This window comes from Rhopalosiphum padi, chromosome 1 (genome assembly GCF_020882245.1).
Source record: "Rhopalosiphum padi isolate XX-2018 chromosome 1, ASM2088224v1, whole genome shotgun sequence".
NCBI lineage: Eukaryota > Metazoa > Arthropoda > Insecta > Hemiptera > Aphididae > Rhopalosiphum > Rhopalosiphum padi.
The window spans coordinates 83,284,548-83,305,356 of NC_083597.1; the positions used below are offsets into that span (position 1 = coordinate 83,284,548).

General features: G+C 37.3%; 1 protein-coding gene across 2 annotated transcripts in view; it reads right to left on the minus strand.

The window, feature by feature from the left end:
- LOC132918733 (headcase protein) overlaps window positions 1–20,809 on the minus strand; it is a 59,988-nt gene that overhangs the window by 10,287 nt on the left and 28,892 nt on the right. The window lies entirely within an intron of this gene.

Consider the following 20,809-nt stretch of genomic DNA (forward strand, 5'->3'; position numbering starts at 1 on the left):
CTTCTATACGTTAATCAAAATTGGTTTGGATTTCAATCAAGATGGATTGCACTCGTTCGGACGCGACTTTATTTTTGTTTTCTTTTATCGTACATGGCGAGCGCACGTCTGCCTTGGAAGAGCGGCGGGCAGCAGCAACAATACGCGTCGTCTCAGCATACCATTGTGAAAAACTTTCCACCGTGCGTAAACGTAGAGTTTTTTGATTAAACCGATTACTTTTACCTCTGACCCGCCACACGCCCACCGCCGCTATACGAAGCGTCCTGCCGAATCGAATAAAAGCAGTCCATTACTCTCTGCCGATTCTTTTTTTTTTATATATATTCCCTCCCCGGACGAGATTTTTCGCCAAAGTATATTTGTTCAGGACCCGACCCGCAACAATACAGCGACGTGCGGTGAGCAATTAGTAGGCCAGTTAATGGACCCGGCCAGGGAGAGGGCGCCAGAGAGCAGTGCGTACAAACTATAAATGGAAAAATAGATTGCCAATGGCAGACCTATTATTGCACATTCGCACACGTGGCGTACCTGTATACATATATATATATATATATGTAAGTGTAAACGGCGGGTTTACACGGATCGCTTTTAGACGTTTTCCCCGCGCGGTGGCGGGTAGTATATAATATATATATCAAAACTTTTATATACACTTTCGAATTAAAAAGCTTTCGTAACGTCACTATGTGTGTGTGTGTGTGTGTGTGTGTGTGTGTAGATGTATAGAAAACGCAGATGACGAGACTATAATACCTACATTGCAACGTCTATCGGAATACGATAAAAGAGATTAAACTTTAGAAACTGTAATATTTACTCTTTTATTGTGTATATATATATATATATATTGTTATATTGTGATTGCTACGGTTTTATTTATTAGATTAACAGGGAACACACTAATCTTATATAGCAAGACAACGTAGAAAACGAAGAAGAAGTTATTTTTTAGTACAGTCGGTTATGGATGTATTAAACGAGATACAGGTTTATGGATACACCGTGAAAAAAGCGTTTACTTAAATAACAACACGAGTGGCGTAAGTGGCGTTTTGCCTCTTGGTAATCGTTGCCAATTACCGCGGGTGCGGGCTCGGCGTTTATTTTGTCGCCTCATCTGTATGTAAAAATGGCTACGAAAAGAAAAACGCTTTTAACGCATGAAAATAAGGAAGAAAACGATATTACTCCGAGACGACGTCGTCGTTCTCAATATTAAACTCCGGAGTTGTTTATTTTACAACCATCGTAATATATATGTATATATATATATATATAGAGAGAGAGATAGAAGCAAATATGGGGTGTGAGCGCGTGTGTGTGCTGGCGGTCCAATTTCATAACTGCGAGCGAGGAGTATACACGACGAAGTGAAAACGAATGCAACTCTTTAAAAGACGCTAATAAACAACGCCTCGCGTCGTCGTCTCTTGCACCCGGAGACCCATAAACAAGAGTTTCAAACGCCAGCCCCCCAGTATTCGAGCTATTATTTCCAAAGAATTCTTCTTCATCTCCCGCGTTCTGATCTTGTATAATATTCTCTCAGTTCTATTATTATCAACTCGGCAGCGGCTGTGCCCTACCTGCGTATATAACACCGGTGGGAATACACAATTTTTCGGATATTGGATTAACAACACCATATGTATATAAACCCACCCCTTAATACACATGCGGGACCACCGCGTCACAATCTGCAATGAAAACGATAGAGAAAAAATTCGCACCGCTACGCCATATAATTTATATAGGTATATACGCACCGAGTGCAAGCGACGTATATGTAAGTCGTATAAAAGCCTGAAAACCTGCAGGTCGCAAATATACCAAAAGCGCGCGCATTGCAATGAATACAAAACGACGTCGTCGGCGATTAATACCCAAACTCGTACTCCTCCGCCACCGCCGCCTTAACGAACGTGTATTGTCATTTCGGTGGCGGTACACACAATACACCGAAATCGAGAGGAAATAGCACAAAACACACGAAAAAATACCTTCGGAGCGATTGTCTGTCGGGCGAAAAAATAACGGATTTTTTTTTTTCGGTAGGTAGGTTAGGGGAAAGATGGTGTCGCCCGGTGATCCGTCGTGCGCGTGACCACACACGAGTGAGCGGCGAACGATCGTTGGCTGGTTTGTTTTCGATAAAATAAAAGAATGGCGAAAGTTAATTAAAACGCTATACACTAAAAGGGAATTAAACCCTTTCACATCCTCTCCCCTCCGCCTAACGAAACCACTCGAAACTTGTATATAGGTACATAACACTCATCTCCAATTTAAATTCGTATATCATGTATATACATATGGATATCGCGCACCACTTAGTACGTATCATCCGCACATAATATATTAAATATATATATATATATATATATATATTATATTAAAGTTCGGCGGCGAGGACGAAATGGCGTATACGCACACACGGTGTGTTTATATACATTCAATTTGTAGATTGAAAGTTTAAGCACACGAGCGTTCGCGTGTTGACTTTAAACTTTGCCATAGTGTTGTTTGCCAAACCATTTTAATAAATACGAGTTTGTGCTCAAATTTTGCAGGCGAGATGAGACGACTTGAGTGCATGCCGACGACGACGTCAACGACGCATGGGTTATGATGATGATGATGCGAATGCAAGCGAGAGACAAGAGATACGGCAACGGCAAAAGCTACATACGAAAAAACTTCGATTTCGACAAACAACGATACTCAGAATACCCATTACCCATTACGTATATTAAAACCTAATACAGTAATGCACGCTACCAACCGAACGATCGCGGGTTTCCACAGTAATCCGACAGCGGTATGAGGCGAGGCGATCCCTCAACGGACTGTGCGAGAGAGAGATAGTGTGTGTGTGTGTGTGTGTGTGTGTGTTCATGATATAACCACTAATTTGACTGACGAAAATTTATTCATTCGAACATCGTGCGCATACATACATACAACAAAAGCGACGTCAAATTATTACCCGACGTCACGAAGCGGGGCAAATGGAAATTATTCATGCGCTGACCGAAACTCCCTCTTCGCCGGGCGACGGCAGGCCTTTGGGGTATTATGAATTTTGATCTCTGTTTCGTTTCATTTTTTTTTTACCCGTGTGTATCCCCACCCGTCTCTTGACCTCACGCCGCTTGTAATACACATTTAAACTATGTTAAATCAACCTTTCAGTCGCTTCCGTCATTTGTTGTACAATGGTCATTTAAATTGCAAAACGGCTTTTTAAACTTTTTTTTTAACAGAGAACAAAAAAAATTGCTGTACGCACACGGTGTAATTTATTTTTAAAAAGCATACACATAAAAGTATATGTGTTCCTCTATATATTTATATGCGAATATTCAACCATTACACGTTTGAAATTTTAGACAGCAGTCCGAGTGGTGTACACGGATAATAATCATTATTATAACATCAAATATATATCAATATACCACCGCGCACACTTTAGTTTACTATACTACACGCGCACGTAATTTTAGAGTAAAATTTTTCGAAACGAAACTTTACACGCCTCTTTGACGTCCACCTACATGCTGTAGCACGTCGAGTTTCAAATTAAATCCGAAACTTTAATTGCAAAGTTATAGCAGTAAAACATGTATATAGTGGTACTCGATAAATGTGTAGGTATGTATAGTGTATATGTCATTAAATCGGCGGAAATCTCAAATTATTTATGGACTATACACGTAGTATATATCTACTATCTAGTAGTCAGTACAGCGGCGAAATCCAGAGCACTTTGGACGACCTTTAATATATTATATATTGTATAAACGTTAATAAAAACCGTTAGGAGCCGTTACAGAGCAGTTCTCTATAAACCGTACAGTAAATCAACCTATTCGGTACCCGGTAATCCCTTTTTCTTTTTACACACGCTCCTCCACAACCGACATTAATACACGTATAAGAAAACGGTTTTCTAATCCGGAAAATAAGCAAAAACCGGTCACAAATTACCGATCGTAAATACACGCGGAAGAGGGGAAATATTGGAAAGGAAAAAAAGTTTAACTGCGTTTTTATCGGACCGGTCGGTTTTATCGCGTACCGACACACACGCCCAAAGCAGGAGAATGCTACTGAAAAGAGTATACAATTTATATAGTAGAGCACGATGTGAACGCAGAGGGCCGGTGAGTAGAAGAAAAGAGTATAAATAAAAATCCCGAAAAACGCATAAAAATCCCGAAAAACCGAATCTCGTGTACACGGAGCGCGGTTGCCCACCGTGTAAAGTGGGTAGTTGGGTGACATGTGGGGCAGTGTGGGGAGGGCACTTAAGAGAATGACCCTTTATGGCAATAATATGTGCCATTGTGCAGCGCCAGCCGAATATATATTTAGTTTATGTCTCCTGTCCAGTGCGTATTTTACGGGCTCTACGCCAATGACGTGTGCGGTGTGTTCGTAACTCTCTCTCTCTCGGCACAAAGCTTTCAATTTCTACGAAAGCCTTAATCCCGGAAATAGGTCTTGCAGACTGTTTTTGGACTTGAAAGCGACAAATAACTGTCGAGACTCGAGAGTATAATATATATATATAAATCTTAAATATTAAAAACCGTAGCAATGTCGGTATTTGCAAAAACTTGGCCGAAAAAAACACTACGATCACATATTGTTGTTGTAGTCGTCGGATTAAAATAAACAATATATTTTATTTTATTCTCAAACGGAAAGCGTTCAATTGAAGACAATCAGCGGTGCCGGCGGCGGACGGAGAAGACGAAAACCTTATTATCGGCCGCGTGCCCGTTCTCTCGTCTCGTGAATTTCGGTAGCCGAATCAATTAAACGTTATTAAACGTAATTAATGGGCAGCATGCGCAATTGATTGCGCGCGGGAGGGAACGACGACGGCTGACCTCCGTGAAACGCGGCCACTATAACGAAATTTGTCTGTCGTAATTGACGTGATAATAATAATGACTGCGACGGCGGCGATTTGATTTTATCAATTAAGTAGTATACTTAAGATCAATATTTTTATTTATCTAATATTATCATTAAATTTTAAAAAAGATCAAAAATGCGAAATTTTATAAATTTATTTAATTTTTCATGAAACGCCGTCGTCGCGTCAAACAATTCGCATCATACGGCGCGTATGAAAACACGAAGACGCCAATGACGAAATAAAGGGATGGTAAGAATTTTATTACTAACCCACAGAGCTGCAGGAAACAAAGAGAGCTATAAAAGGGATTATAAATTAAATCAGTACTGTACAGGTACTACTGGCCGGAATAAAATGCGATTGTCGAATGCCGAACGCGACTTCAAAAGAATTGGTCGAATTTGCGTTTAAATTTACAAAGTGGAAATGTAGGGAAGCTTTTCCATTTGCAGATACTTTCGTGCAAGCAGAGACACGCCCCCACCTCCAAGCACTACGACATGAGGCGTACGCTCAAAATTATTTCTAAATCGAATTATCAACCCCATTGCACATATAGAAGAATTCCTCTTTCTCTTTTTCGAAAACACTCGACGGAGGCGGGTGATCTGCTTATAAAACACTTTACCGGTAAATAATGAAAGGCGCGTATACCTGCAGCAGTAGATAACAACCCTCGAATTGTTTTCGAGTGAAAAAAAACTAAATTAAAAAACGGTTCTCTTTTCAAAAGACGACGAAATTTTGAATGAAACTACCCTTTTTCTGATACAAATTTAATAACGATAAATAAAATAGGTATATTGTGCGATAATATATATATAAATATAATATTGAAATAAAATTCGATGGAAATACCTATTATAAGTACCCCGGAAACGCAAACCGATTATTATCAGACTTTCGGGAGTTTCGAACTGTATGTAAAATATGAATATGTAACAATAATAACATCCATAACCGATAAAAAGTGGCGTGGAACCAAAAAAGCGAATCGGAAACGCCGTCAAAAACGATGACACGGATCGTTAGTTTGAACAATGTTTCGCCGCAGTCGGCCAGCCGAGCCTCTTTATATTATTTCTACTCCTCCGCCGCCACAACCGCGTAGTAATCTTGCGCGTAATATCAATATATATATATATGCAGTATACACTCATATTCCGTATAAATATTTCGGCGAGACGGAAAGTAATAATATATAACCAGAGACGAGGCGCGCGCGCGCTCGGATTTAGCGGTTCATTCGGCACGAATATTGGCAGGGCCCAAAATCTGGTAAAGCCTTGTTGCATACACGTCGTATTCTCGCACGCCGCGCAAAGGAGTTATTACGTACGTAATATTTTTTCCCCCAGTAAATATATATACATACATTTTTTATATATGTGTATATTATGATATATATATACGAAGAAAAAGCATCAAATTTGTTTCACCCGGCCGGTTTTTATTCGATATACACCGCTACCGCTTCCACCTCTTCCGTGCTGAGACTCAGAATATCTCATATTATCTAGTAAAATATACAGACACGGACGTATATAATCGAGAGCAACTCTGTACACGGAAGGGTGCGGGTTGGACGGGAAAAAATATTAAATCACTCGTGCGGGCCCAGTCTGCCGCCGAGGAGCACAAGCACACTCTCTAGCACGAATATGAAACGAGCATTATATTATATTATTATAGTATAATAGGCCTGAAAATGTATTTGGCTTTGGTGTCGTTGTATATCGACAATATTTGTATACATATGTACAGAAAAAAACGATAACATTTGCATATAAATCTGAACGCGGTATTGAAACAATAAATATCGTCTGACCGTAATACTACGGAGGGATGGGGGCTGACCCGGCGCAGAGAAGTAGGCAGTTGTCCACTATTCGCCCTGACCCCGTTTTTTCATAAGTCGAACCGACAAAAACTAAACCAGCACGTCGCATTGATTCACCGTTTAACCAATTGGATATTTAGAATATTTTGTGAAGTTCGCGCATATACGAGTGTGACAAAAACACCGTCGTTTTAAGACAGAACCGAAACGAGTATCACACATAAAAAACACCAATAAATCAGACAGAATTTCGAATTGGACTAAAAAAAATTCCCGAAAACCGACGACGAAACTTTCCCCCGATTTTATTTACTGGTCGTAAAAAACTCAACGTTAAGTGATTTTACGCGTAATCCGAAACTATTCCGGTCGACACAAAATATAAGCGAAATACCCACATAGCAAAAACTATTCGCCCCCCCCCCCCCTAAAACGTATCCATATAATTTCTTATCCCCGAAAGCGGATCATCTGAATTTCGAGCCGAAACGACCGTGTTCAATAAGATACAGTCGCGCGTTAACTGTTTTCAATAGCGTCTGGGACGACATACAGAGTTAGGAGGTTATAGTTAGATAATATTTTTTCACGTATTTCGATGTTTCAGTTCGTAATAAATATATTTAATAACATTTGTTAAACCATGTACTTATCGAAAAAATATTGTATCTCGAGAGTTACAATTTAACAAGATTATTATATCATATTATAATAAATATATACTTCTTCGAAAAATACTATAAAAAAAATCTGCTTCATCGTGATACTACATCCCCTAACGCCCACGTTGCAGCAGAATTTATATTTCTCTATTTCTTGCGGTTAGAATGCTGTACGCGACACGCGAGCGCGATTGTCGTGCCACGACGGGGTTAGAACGATCACCCTTGGGTGAAGAGAGACCTGGTAGGAGGGAAGAAAAACCCATACGGCAAAAACCGCAAAAGCTTGTTAGTGGCTAAAAAAAATAAAATAAAATAAAAATCGGTCGGAAGTCCTATTGTCAAACCTAAACGCGTGTCCCGTGCAGGCTGCTGATGCTGCTACACTACTCTCTCCTCCGCTGATTGTCGTCATCGAAGTCGCAGTTGGATTTTTTTTGTATATATTTTTTTTTTTTTTAGTTTGTTACCGTTTTCGGGCGAAGAGACACCACCACCCACCCGCCAAACAATCTCCTTTCGCATATATGGTTCGCGGTCGACAATCAGGCGGCAAACACGGGCATGACAAAAAAATAAATACCATATCACATATATTTATATATAAATAGATATATACAATAAAAATAAACCACCCGCGGCGAACAAATCAAACAACCAACCGGGATTGATATTCTGTCAGTTACACGTATACTAGAGCAGAGAGTGTGTACAACAAAAAATAATAATAATAACACACACATGACGACAACTACAACGACGAACGAGTATGTTTTTTTTTTATTATCTGACTTAGTGCCTCTACCCGCCCACCCATAAGCCCGACCATCCGTCATCGGCTCTACGCTAACGCGGAGTGTCGCAGACGTTTCAGGTGAATTTCAATAGCTTATCTACTCATGTACGTGCGTGTGTGTACATATACTATAAATGCGGCGCGACGGGTCTTTGAAGGTTTTGGAAGACGAAAAAAATCAACAGGACTATTGTACTGTACTGTTACATGTGCGGGCTTATATAATCCGTCATACATACATGAAAAGAAAAGACGTTAGAAGAAAAGCGCTCAAACAAAAGACACTCGGTATAAAATCGAAACAGCATCCGGTCTCTCGTTGTCTCGAAAACGGAAGTCCGTAGAAAACGCGACTGCCGATATCAAATCGGTATTGAAATAAATTTTAAAAAACATACATACCACATTACATTGTAGATATTGGACACATACCGAACAGTGAGACATAATATATTATTATTTTTCATCGAGTGTATAATAAAATCGGTTGAGTCGTACTATGAAACATCGTGGATTCGCTCGAGAACTATAATAAGCACTGAATAAAAATAATTCTACTTCAGAAAATCGTTATATTATTAACGACAAAACGCGTCATTCGGGTGGGCAGTAAGAAACGCAATCGTGAGAATTTCATATTTTATTTACGGCTGACTAGAGAGAATTTTAAGCACACACGCGCGCCAGTTGTTTTCAGGGTTAGAAAAATATGATTTTACAAAACAAACGACGCGATATTAATGGTAATAATAATATTATATATAAGATAAACAACGGTATATTAACGGGGAGAAAACTACAAACGATTCGTTAAGTGAATACTTATAGCCGTGCACAGTTTATACACTATTTTCTATTATTAAATTACCGTACAAAATGACGATTATTTCCAAAACGATGCCCAGGAGAGAGCACCAAAGGCTGAAAAATATATAAAGATAATATAGTAAACGGAGAGGGGACGTTCAAGAGTCAGTTAGTTTGCCTATACAGCACGGCACCTGCGAAAATCGTCAATGACGCGCAGGCTTCAGTGAAGGGGTGGTAGAAAGGACAAGTTTATGAAGTTTCATAACGATTTGGCCGATATACCACGGGGTACCCTCTCACCGCAAAAAAAAATGTTTTTATCTCAACGGCCATCAACAGACGCCGGGGAATAATAGCGCGTTATCGACGTTATTTACATGCATTGCGTTATTATTATTTTTTTTTTCGCGAAAAGCATCTGGCAGGAGCATAATTTAATTGTGAGGTAATTCCATCAACGCCGCAGAGGGTCACACGCGCACACACACATATATTAGACGATTTCCGTCGCGAAACCCATTTCGTCCGCGCCACCGTCGTCTCGCCTTATCTCTCGGCAGAGTTCGTTTTTTATTCTTCTTCCTTTTATTTTTTTGACGTTAATCGCGGGCACTAGTTATTATTATATTATATATATATAAAGAGAGAGAGGTATGTTTATGTGTGTATAATACAGGGGGGGACCCCTCGACTTCTTTCGCGGCTGACAACTTCTATTATTATTATTATTATTATTATTATTATTATTATAACAACGACGACATTATTATATTATTTATTTTTATTACGAAACACCATTATTCGACGATGTAATGAAAACGTGAATGAAAGCAAAACGCTGCGAGTGTACACTCCATGCGCGACCGCGAATAAAGGACACGCGCTTTTATCGGCAATTTTCACTCGGCCCAACGACGATGACGACACTCATCGTAAAATCGTCTTCCTCGTAGATAAGGGGAGAAAACTCGGTCTCTATAAACATAATAATAATAATAATAATAGATATTGTATAAAGGCGGACAGGTGTAAAAACACGCACGCACACGCTACAGGCAGTCGCCTCGTCGGTAACTCATATGTTTTTTTTTCTATCGACGATTCATATTATTATCTTACGGAGGCCGGCTTCGGTGCCGTAATCGTAAATAAACGACGATAACGCCTCTTCATACTCGCCCGTTTTACACATATAGACTATAAACGATTACGAGGGAGGATAACTGTTTTTTCTCTCTTTTATATATTATAATATTTCGATTACGATATTTTATAGAGGATTTACGAGATCTACCGGTGTAGAAAAACACGTATTTATCTTATTATATATGTTGTAATACTATAAAATCTTCTCCGCCTCACGAGTTTCACAACTCACATGAAAATCGCAAGCAGTCTACTGTTCAATCATAATCTAATAACAAGTCGGTATTAATATCTCTTTGAAATCGGGGGGGGGGGGGGGCTGACATGATAATAAAATTTAACGCGTTACAATTATTAAAAACAAAGTCTAAAGAACGAAAATAATAATAGTAATAATAGGACGCGTTCGAATGTAGATTGATTTCCTAAATATATGTCCGACACATGCTGACAAAACAAATTGTGCGTGTATACGTGATATCCTTGTCCTACATCGGTGAGCGGCCGAATGAAGGAGAAAAAAAAAGTTCGACGACGACTGTCCGCGCGCAAACGACGAACGTCAAAGTAGAGGATGCGTCGGTTGTTCCCAATAAATTACGACGTACACGAATTCTGTCGATCGTCGTCACACGGTGTGGCGGGCTTTACCTCCTCGTCGGGCGGGCGCGTCATGGAATTCGTGACACGCAAAGGGGATCGGAAAAAGAATTCGTCCTCAGCCGTACACGCGCACAATATAAGGTGACGGAATTGGCACGAGTTGCATTTCGCTGCAAGTCGTAACAGTGGTAGTAGTAGCTAGTGGAGTAATAATAGCTCCGAGGAAAATAAATACATATATATAGACAGCGCATGCAGAGAAAAGGAACGCACTTCACTTTCTCCGAGGCCGGGTGGTACAGTGCACCACTCAGACAATTTTTTTTTTGTTCTTAATTTATTTATGCCAATAGGAGCCGTGGTTTTGCCCTTTGCTATTATCGCGCCAAGGACAGTGTGAATTCCTCAAAACGCGCATCCCATTATTTACTCTATATAATATGAGACAATATAGACGATGATATTACCTACACTTCGATTACCAGTGCTGACCTCAGTCGACCGAATCGTGCTGGCCAAAACCTTCGTATAGTATATGTTACGGGGGTGGACGACTAACTGGCGGCATTCATACCTTTTTTATTAGGCCTGTAGTGTTACGTTTTAAAATTACATCATACAATGTTATCGATATAATCTGTAATTATAAATAACATAAAAATGTAATTGTTTGAAAATAAATGTGTTGTGAAATAATAAAAATAGAATTTTAAGATGAGTTTAATTTTGAACATAGCATTACCATACGATCGATAACACATAATATGAAGCAAAAATCAAGGTGTTTTTCTAATTGTATTTTCCTGTAAACGATCGCACGTCAATTTTCAAAATAAAAATTACCCCGTTTTCAAACGTTGACACAAAAAAATATATTTTTTTATGGCATTATATATATACACCATTGACACAGATTTACAGTTCCAGAGACAATTTACGACAACTGCGACGTTTTTTTCTTATTAAAATATTATATTTATCTGCCATAAATAGGTCTTCTTTTGTAAGCGTTTCTTTCAACCGCAAGACGCAACGATTAGATTGCGACGACAAGCTTGTTTTTTTTATTAATATATCCTGATGACTCGCGAATATTTGACTTACGTCGCAAATAATAAAATTATATCTATTGGACACAGGAAACATTTTGCGAGTCGGATAACTCCCAAAAACAACTCCACCCGGAACAAGCGACGAGTTAATTTATCAAATTTTATCATCGCTCCTAAGTCCTAATTTTAAAATTAATTACGTCATTTGAAAATAATGAATGTTTACAATTTAAACTGACGTTTAGACAGCATGTCGGACAAGAACATTTAAATTACCAGAAAATAAACGATACGAGATAATACAATATAGTTTTTCATAAATGTAAATATTTATGTATTTATGACTTATGAATATGTATATTTTAATATTTTTGTAATAATTACATATTTATGGTGCCAAAAAATAAAAAATGTTCCTCAACAACTGACGTATATATTTCATCAAAATATTTCCATCAAATGGCCAGCGTATTTTTACTTTTTATTTTTCGGCTAGTAAATCATTATTATTTATTATAAAGGTGTATAAAATGTATATATCGGTAGTCGTATCGAATATACGTTATATATCGTATAATACGTTCCTGAACGATGAACACTATTCCGTATGATAAAAGATAAATACGAACACAAATCTCTCGATTATACACGACGCATAACCGAAAATTAGAATACGAGTGTCGGATTAAGGATAAAAAAAAATTCGACCGACTGCACAGGAAAATTCGGTTTTAACGAGTTTCGGCACAATATAACAAAAAAAAAACCTGATGGCGGATGATAAAAATCGGATTTAGTAGTTATTTTATACGTTATATATGTATATAGTCCACGGAGTACGGAAGTGGGTGAGGAGAATAAGATTATCCTTTTTGCACGATGATCGCATGGGGATGAAACGAAATCGGGGTGAATGGAGAAGGAAAAAAACCCGTATAAATTGGCGTAGATTATTAAAACTTATTTTAACGAACTGGCAAACACCTGATATACACATAATTCGGGGCGGAAAAAAAGTCACTTCCGGCGACCAGAAAAAAATTTTTAATACACTCCGCCCGCCTTGTATAAGTCGTATTACTTATTATTATAATGTTTGTGTCGCAATCGACAATGTTGTTTGCACTTGCAGCTGTCCTTTCATTACGAAATCGCCAGATGGCCCAGCCGGAATTTTTTTTTCGTTGATACTCACGTTTATGTACGGCGATTTAAATAAACAAACGACGAAAGCGCGCAGCACGACACCGTCGTATAAGTAATACGAATTATTTGTGTAGAATATAGAGCGAAAGAACAAAATAATAAAAAAAGAGCAACGTCACATGCAATAACTTCGACGAGGTTTGCTGATGTGTCGAAGACTGCAGCCGCGGCGGAGGGCTAGAACGGAAATAGGATTTTTTTCGATCATGAAACGACAAAGCGTCATCTTTGTTGCGGACACGCTTTGGATACAAGTCGTCGATATTATAAAAATTATAAATATGTGGTCGAGAGAAATAAAATAAATCGGGAAAAATATACTATAAACTAATATACTATAGAGTACACGTGCGCTCGGCGGCAAAACGGTGTTGCTTACAAAAGACGAACGAGTTTTATCTTAAATTTACACTGCAACAACAACCATCGTTTGTTAAGAGCAACACAAATACAACGTTTTTATATTTATATAAATTATTAAATGAATATATCTATATATTATAATATAAACAAGTATTCTGATGATTTTCGAGAGTACAAATTTTCATAAGAAAAGTTAGTCTAGTAAAATCTTCAATAGAAATTCAGTTAATAAACAATAAATACTAGGATCATCACAGGAAATATAATAAAAATGGACAATATAAATATGTATTAATTATTCATTATTACATAAAAAACCATAACTATTCAAAATATTACTAAACAACGAGTAATTATCTCTGTAAATACCGTGTAATTTAATAAATTAAAACTAAATAATGCCTTAAATTATAATTATTTAAAAAAAAAAATCAAAATACATAAAAATATTGGATTTTAAATAAGAACACGTGGGTCAAACTTTTCCTACTGTTTACCAAAGTTATTTTTATATTTCAATTCATACACCTCTCAAAAATGTCTCATACGCATCACTGCCACACGGACACCATTGTGGAATTACGTCACGGAAAAAGCCGACCAGCTGATATTCTCTATTCGACTACTGCAGTCAAACGCACGTAGTATAACGGGCATTGATAAATAATTCGACGGTGCATGTCTGGTAACGCAGCGATGTATACTATTTTACACGTTGTTATTAAATTGATATTTTGTAACATAACCCGTTAACGCAGTGTCCCACACTACAAGACCTACAATTACCTACTGTTTATTATTATTATTATTCGTAGAAACGGCCGCAATGTCGTTTTTTAGAGTCCTTGAAAATCCTATCGTCCGATTATAATTACAGTACGGCGAAAAAAAGAACGACAACCAAGAATAACAAATCCGACGTGTGCGAACGAAACCACTATATGGGTATGGCAACAAATTGGTTTTCACTTTTACGCGAGCCCCGCAGGCGGTACTGTATTATCATTAATAAATAATAATTATTATTTATTTATATTTCTTGTAATAAAATTATGTTCGTTGCTGCACTACGCACTTTCAGGTGTGCTGGTGGACGCCGTGTGTATTAGAGCGTTATTATTATTACTACTATTATCGGATTGCAATATTTTTTACATGAGCACTTATATCCCACCGAGAATTGACTTTACTATTTTTCATCCACAGTGTGATAAAAACAAACGATTATATACATATTATATTACGTTTCCATTATACCCCATCGTAATAACAACACGCGTCTCTAGAACACTCAGTAAATCGCCTAATTCACATGTAACCTATTCGACATTAAAAATGTAGGCGGATTGCGCAGCAAGATATCGATTTACACCCGATAATGGCTGATAACTAGACACTCAATTACCATTTTTCGTATTTATTTTTTACATAGAAAAAAGCACTGGGAAATCGATGGGATAAGCTTTTACACCAGATAAGGTGTCACTGCTAGACTCTCAAACATGGAAATCGCCCAAATCGTTTATCCTATTTTTTGGTGACCGAATTTCCGGTGAAACAATTTTTACTCAGCCATCTCCGAGACGCCGAAGGCGGCTCGCAAGCACTGGGATCGGATTACACTAGCCTCTGTGTATATATAATTTATATATAAATATGTATTACATAAATCGTTTATTTAATTCGCCACCACGAGAACAAACAAATCGTGTTTAAATATCTATAAAAATAGTTAAACCACTTATACGACAAAAAGTTTTTTTTTTATGGACAAAATATTATGATAATAAATAATAAAATTATATATTATAATATTAATAAAATAAAATAAAACAAACCTACTTTTTAGTGATTATGTTAATTTTATTAAACTATTACAATTTTTCTTTAATAATTAAACTGACGTACCAAACACTACTAGAATATATTACACATATTGAATTTCGTTCCTATTATCCCCCGTCGTAATAACCATACGTGTCTCTAGAACACTCGGTAAATTACCTAATTCACATTAAAATTACCTGACATTAAAAATGTAGGTAAAAAAAATTGTGGCCATAAATAATGTCAACCCCGGCGTGCTGCAGTTTTAAAAACATTCCTAATGTCGTTTTAAAATTTATATGTTTTAATGTATACACAAAAAACTATTAACGTTAACGATAGCTGTACATTGATACATATAATATGTTTGCCATTTTTTACACGACGATGTCGGTCAGTATACAACACGAAGTATCCACCAATGGACAAAAAAGTTGATCTAGTCGTTTTAAAGAATATACGATTATCGTCACTTCTGTTTTAGTGAGCGAAACAACAAAGACTCGTGGGATTTAGAGCGACGATTCGCATGCAGATTTCACGATGGTCGTTACCGAATTATTGTTTTAATCTTCCGCGGCAAACAATTGGCTTAGTGCGTATCAGTGACAAAAGAGGGGAAAAACGGAAAAGGGAAAAAGAAACAGAAAATAATATAATAACAAAATTAAAAGAACAAAAAAAAAATATAAATATAAGATTATAATCGAATCCGCGAGAAGAGTGTATAATAACCGTAGGTGGAGGGAGCAAGGAGGTGGTGCTCGGTTAATTTTTATGATTCGGTATAATATCGTCTTAGCGTCTGGAATTAAAAACGCTGCCTTATACAATTAAACCGACCCCTCGATTTGACGGGACACACAAAAACCCCTTTAAAAGAAAAAACATCCGCCGCCGACATCGTAAAACCCCAAAAAGTTAAAACGACGAAGCAACAATTAAGCTTTTGATGAGACGGCGGCGGCAACTTAACGACCGTGAACGTCTCTTGCCAGCTCAGCTTTTCGGCCGTTGTAATTAAAGAAAAACTGTTCAAATTGTCACATTCCGCCGACGCGACAAACGGTCCGAGAAATTTATCCATAAAATCTTTTGTTATAATCCTACATAGCAATCGTATTCATCGTCGCAGCACTATTATAGGACAGAGTGAAAGACGTTAATAACGCGAAACTTCTAAGTACGACGTTACACATTATTATTATTATTATAATTATAATCTGCAATTATTTTAACTGAAAAAAAAGTCTCGTTTGAGTTCACCCGCAGTAGCAATTCTAATAAATTTAAAAAAAAAACGATCTCCTATGAATAACACTTTTGTATCGCCGTCATAAAATTATTTTAAACACCACGTGTCTCTACAATACTATATATGAAAATATCTTGATTCTCGGTTCAATAGTGTAAGACCCTAACCACCCGCTTATGAATTTATAATCAATTTTGAGAAATAAAAATATTGTGTACACGTCAAGCAAAAGTTCTAATTTACTGAATTCGACAAAGGGTTCTCCAGCAAAAAAAATTCATTCGGTTACAAGTAGGTTAAGATATTGGAAGGTACATTAAAATAAATTATAGCACACTTTCGTGTATAGATAAATAAATTATCAGGAATGTTCAGGGACACGTACGATGTTATCGTAAATCACGTCGCGGTCTACGGAGACCGGAGAAAATCATTTGGACCCGGCACAGAATTTCTGGTATTTGTCGTTCTGTGAGAAGCATTAAGGAAAAAAATACGTCGCAAAAAAGACCATCGTCGTTCCTGTATTTTATATGAGTGGAGCGCTTTTTTTCTTTTTTATTAATTTCTAAAACCGAATCTCGGTCACAGTCGGTTTATTGTGACTATCGCGCGACTCAAGGTTATAATATATTATACTCACACAGCAAGTATATCGTTAGTAAATTATACACGTGGTGTCTAGTTAATGTCTACACACACCGTCGACATCACCACATCGCCACGCCATTAGTATACGCATCGATATACATTACACACGCGACGCGGACGGAAATAAAAGTCTGTTGGAAATATAATATTAGAAACGACAAAGTGCCTCCTTATTCTAATCGAACATTAATATGCCGCCAATACGATATGAACGCAATATATGCATAAATTTCACAGGATGGATCTTTAATCTTATACTAAGAAATAGACAAAGGATTTTTTAAATGTTTAATTAAGTTATGGAACGCTTACGCTATTTTACATAGGTTTATAATTACAGTCAGTTTTTGTTTTTAAAATTGAAAAAAAGTTATAATATTAAGAATGCATTTAAAATTTAAAAATAAAAAAATCACTCTGTATATGCAAGTACATTAAATATTATAAGTTATAACACACAAGGAGACGCAATAATAATACATACACTACGCGCGTCGTATAAGTATTTCATTCCGGTATCGTCAGAATTAATGCTAAACATTCAAATACCGAAATATTGCCGAACGCAATATCCGACGCATTGGTAAACATTACGTGAACAAATGACGCGTACACAATATATGTATTATGTGTATACAAAATTAGCATTGTTATAACGCAATCGGTTATATTTTCAGCGATACAAAAACGTGTACTTGATTAATATTAAGGCGTGAGTTATCGTTAACGACACAATACTGGTTGATTGCGAGGTGTCTTCTTTAAACACTGCTGCAAGTTCGTTATTTTTATTAAAAAATTATCATTAATATTCATTAATGCAGTCATAAAAAGTAAAGGGATTTCTAATTACTATATAAAACAGCAATGAACGAATGAAATGTGACCGACATCAAACCAATAGATCTATACTATATTACAATTATATAAAGTCAAAATAACAATTTAAAACTAATATAGACTAGAGTTATAGACTGAAAAAACATTTCGACTATAATTCTCTCATTGGCACGACTTGCACCAAATGAAATTGAAATGGTCGCAGGACTTTTCAGTTTCACACGATCAATCATACACCCAAAACGAATGTCATCGTCATCGTCGCCGCCGTCCTTCGAATAAAAACAAAATTAGTAACGAAACGTACTTAATATCACCACCGCTGCTAAACAGAGGAGTGATTTAATATTGGCATTTTTTTTTTCAAGTCACTTGGTTGGCATGTGTTAAGAGAAGAAAGAGAGAAGCAAGTCGTGAGAACGAGTGACACATAATAATATATCGCACGCACATGGCCTGGCAGCACGTTTAAATTAAACTTCTCTGTCGCGCCAAAGAATCGAGATAGTCCAGGAACGAGAATGGAAGGGATGGGTCAAGAAGTAGCTTTTTGCGAATTTTCTCAGCTTTTCTTCTCCTGTGACGATAACAGTAATAGTCATAATAATGATAATAATAATAATAACAATAATAGTAATAGTAATAATAGTAATAATAATAATAATAACAACACGCACGTCTCGCCGCGTCCCTCGATCCACGTCTTTCCGTCAGAAATAATAAAATCTCCGGTTATCGTTGTTTGTTTTTAATAACACGAGAGAAACGCGCGCGTACACCACCCTTTCACGACCATAATAAAACGACCCCATACACACGCGCTCGTCATAATCCGACGTTACAGCCGGTTCACGTAGTACCTATACACGTATATTATACAGCCGGCGGTGTAAACGAGAACTGCTGCTGCAGCGACGAACGAAATATATATTATTATATGTATATTGCCCCTGGAAAACTCATATCGCCCGAAATAATCGTAAATTGGCCTTTCGAAACGGAACGCGTGTACACGGAATTCGCAATGTGTCGGTTGAACAACGAAAACAAATCTCAACACTATCGGGGGCCAACCAAAACATTTTACATTATATTAAATTCGAGTTTTCTTTGCGTCGCATTGCGGTTCGTTTGCGAACACGCGGCAGCAACTTAAATGCGCGTACCCATTGTTCAGGTGTACGTGATTGGCTGTTTAACAAACGCGTTGACAACGTTTAACTGTCTACACACTGTCATGTCACCGCGATATTTAGTTAAAACCATGCGGTTAACTCGTTGAAACGATGTTGAAAATATTCAACTACTCCAACGTGAGTTAGGTGGTTATTACTCATTAATAACTATTGAAATCGTTTGACCTAAACAATATTATTTAATTTGGTGAATAACAATAAAATTCTAAGCACGGACCACACAGTGGTGACCTTTATGAAGTTGATAAACAGAAATGTATATCGATAAAATAAAAAAAAAATTGGAAAAATCTCCAATAACAAGTCTCGTGCAAGCCATGACGCAACAACAAGTGCCGACTCTATCGTTTTCATAATATTGTCGCGTAATAATAATTGTACGCACCATACACGTGTAACACGTGTAATAACAATATGACTATATGAGATGTTATTGCATTATATTATTATATACGTATTGTATTCACCGAGTATAAAACTGTTAATATTCCGACACGATCTGTATCGTTTTTCATCAACTCTGCGTGATAAGTGAGAATTTGTTTCGCGTGTCGTGATTTCGGGTGGCCATGCGCCGTTCTCGCTCGCACGCATCATAATGAATTTATAAAATTTTACACACATAGTATAATCAATGATAGAGAACGATACACTGCAATCGGGCGTGTCGAAGAAAACGTACATCACCTACTTACGTCCTAGAGGAGAAATAGTGAAATATTTAAACATGTATTCGTCAACAGTGTGAAATTCTTTATTGTTTACGAGAAAGGATTCTACTCACGCGGTGGCGAGTGCGTGCACCAACTGGTCCAGACGACGGTGTCGTCCGGCATCACAGCGGTCGCCGTCATCGTAATCGGCGAACAAAAGCTTTCGTGAAGCTATACACGTGGAAAACCGGTTTTGGTTACCAACAGTATGGAGCGTCCTATTATATATTATATATTATATATTATATGAGCCTCGTGCAAAATTTGCCAAAATCTATCACCGGGAAATTTCGTCCGATCGGGTTACTCGAGAGAGACGGAAAAAAAATCTTAACAGTAAACCGGTCTTTAGACGATGACGTTAGTGGGCGTAGTAAACAGGTTGGACGCCAGTGTTTAATACGTGGCGTGTGTAATCTTTTAGGCAAAGGACTGAAAATAAAAAGTACTGTCACCGCGTATAAGGTTTCCACGCAGTGGTCATAAAAAAAAAAAGAACGGAGTACGAGCACATTGGAAGACGACATTGAATGTATTCATGGTGAAACAAAAACATTTGAATACAATAGTAGTCGACTACATTAAAGAAAAACGAAGTTTTGGAAAAATAAACACGTATGTGAAGTATTACGCGTCATTTTATTGCGATATAAGAGCAAAATCCAAAATACACCAGGAAAATTGCCTATCACCCTCTCACAACCAACCACACCTATAGGTACCTCACGCGGTCGCGATAAAAATCACCAAAATTACTGTAGTGCATTTAGCAACAGGTGCACGAAACGGCGCTTCTAAGAAACCGAATTACAGAACGGGTGTGCTGAGCAGTGAGCAGTAGTAAAAACTCGTCGTAATAATAATACGTAATTACGCGTCCCGTTTTATTTTTCGTTTAAAATAACAACAACCAAGA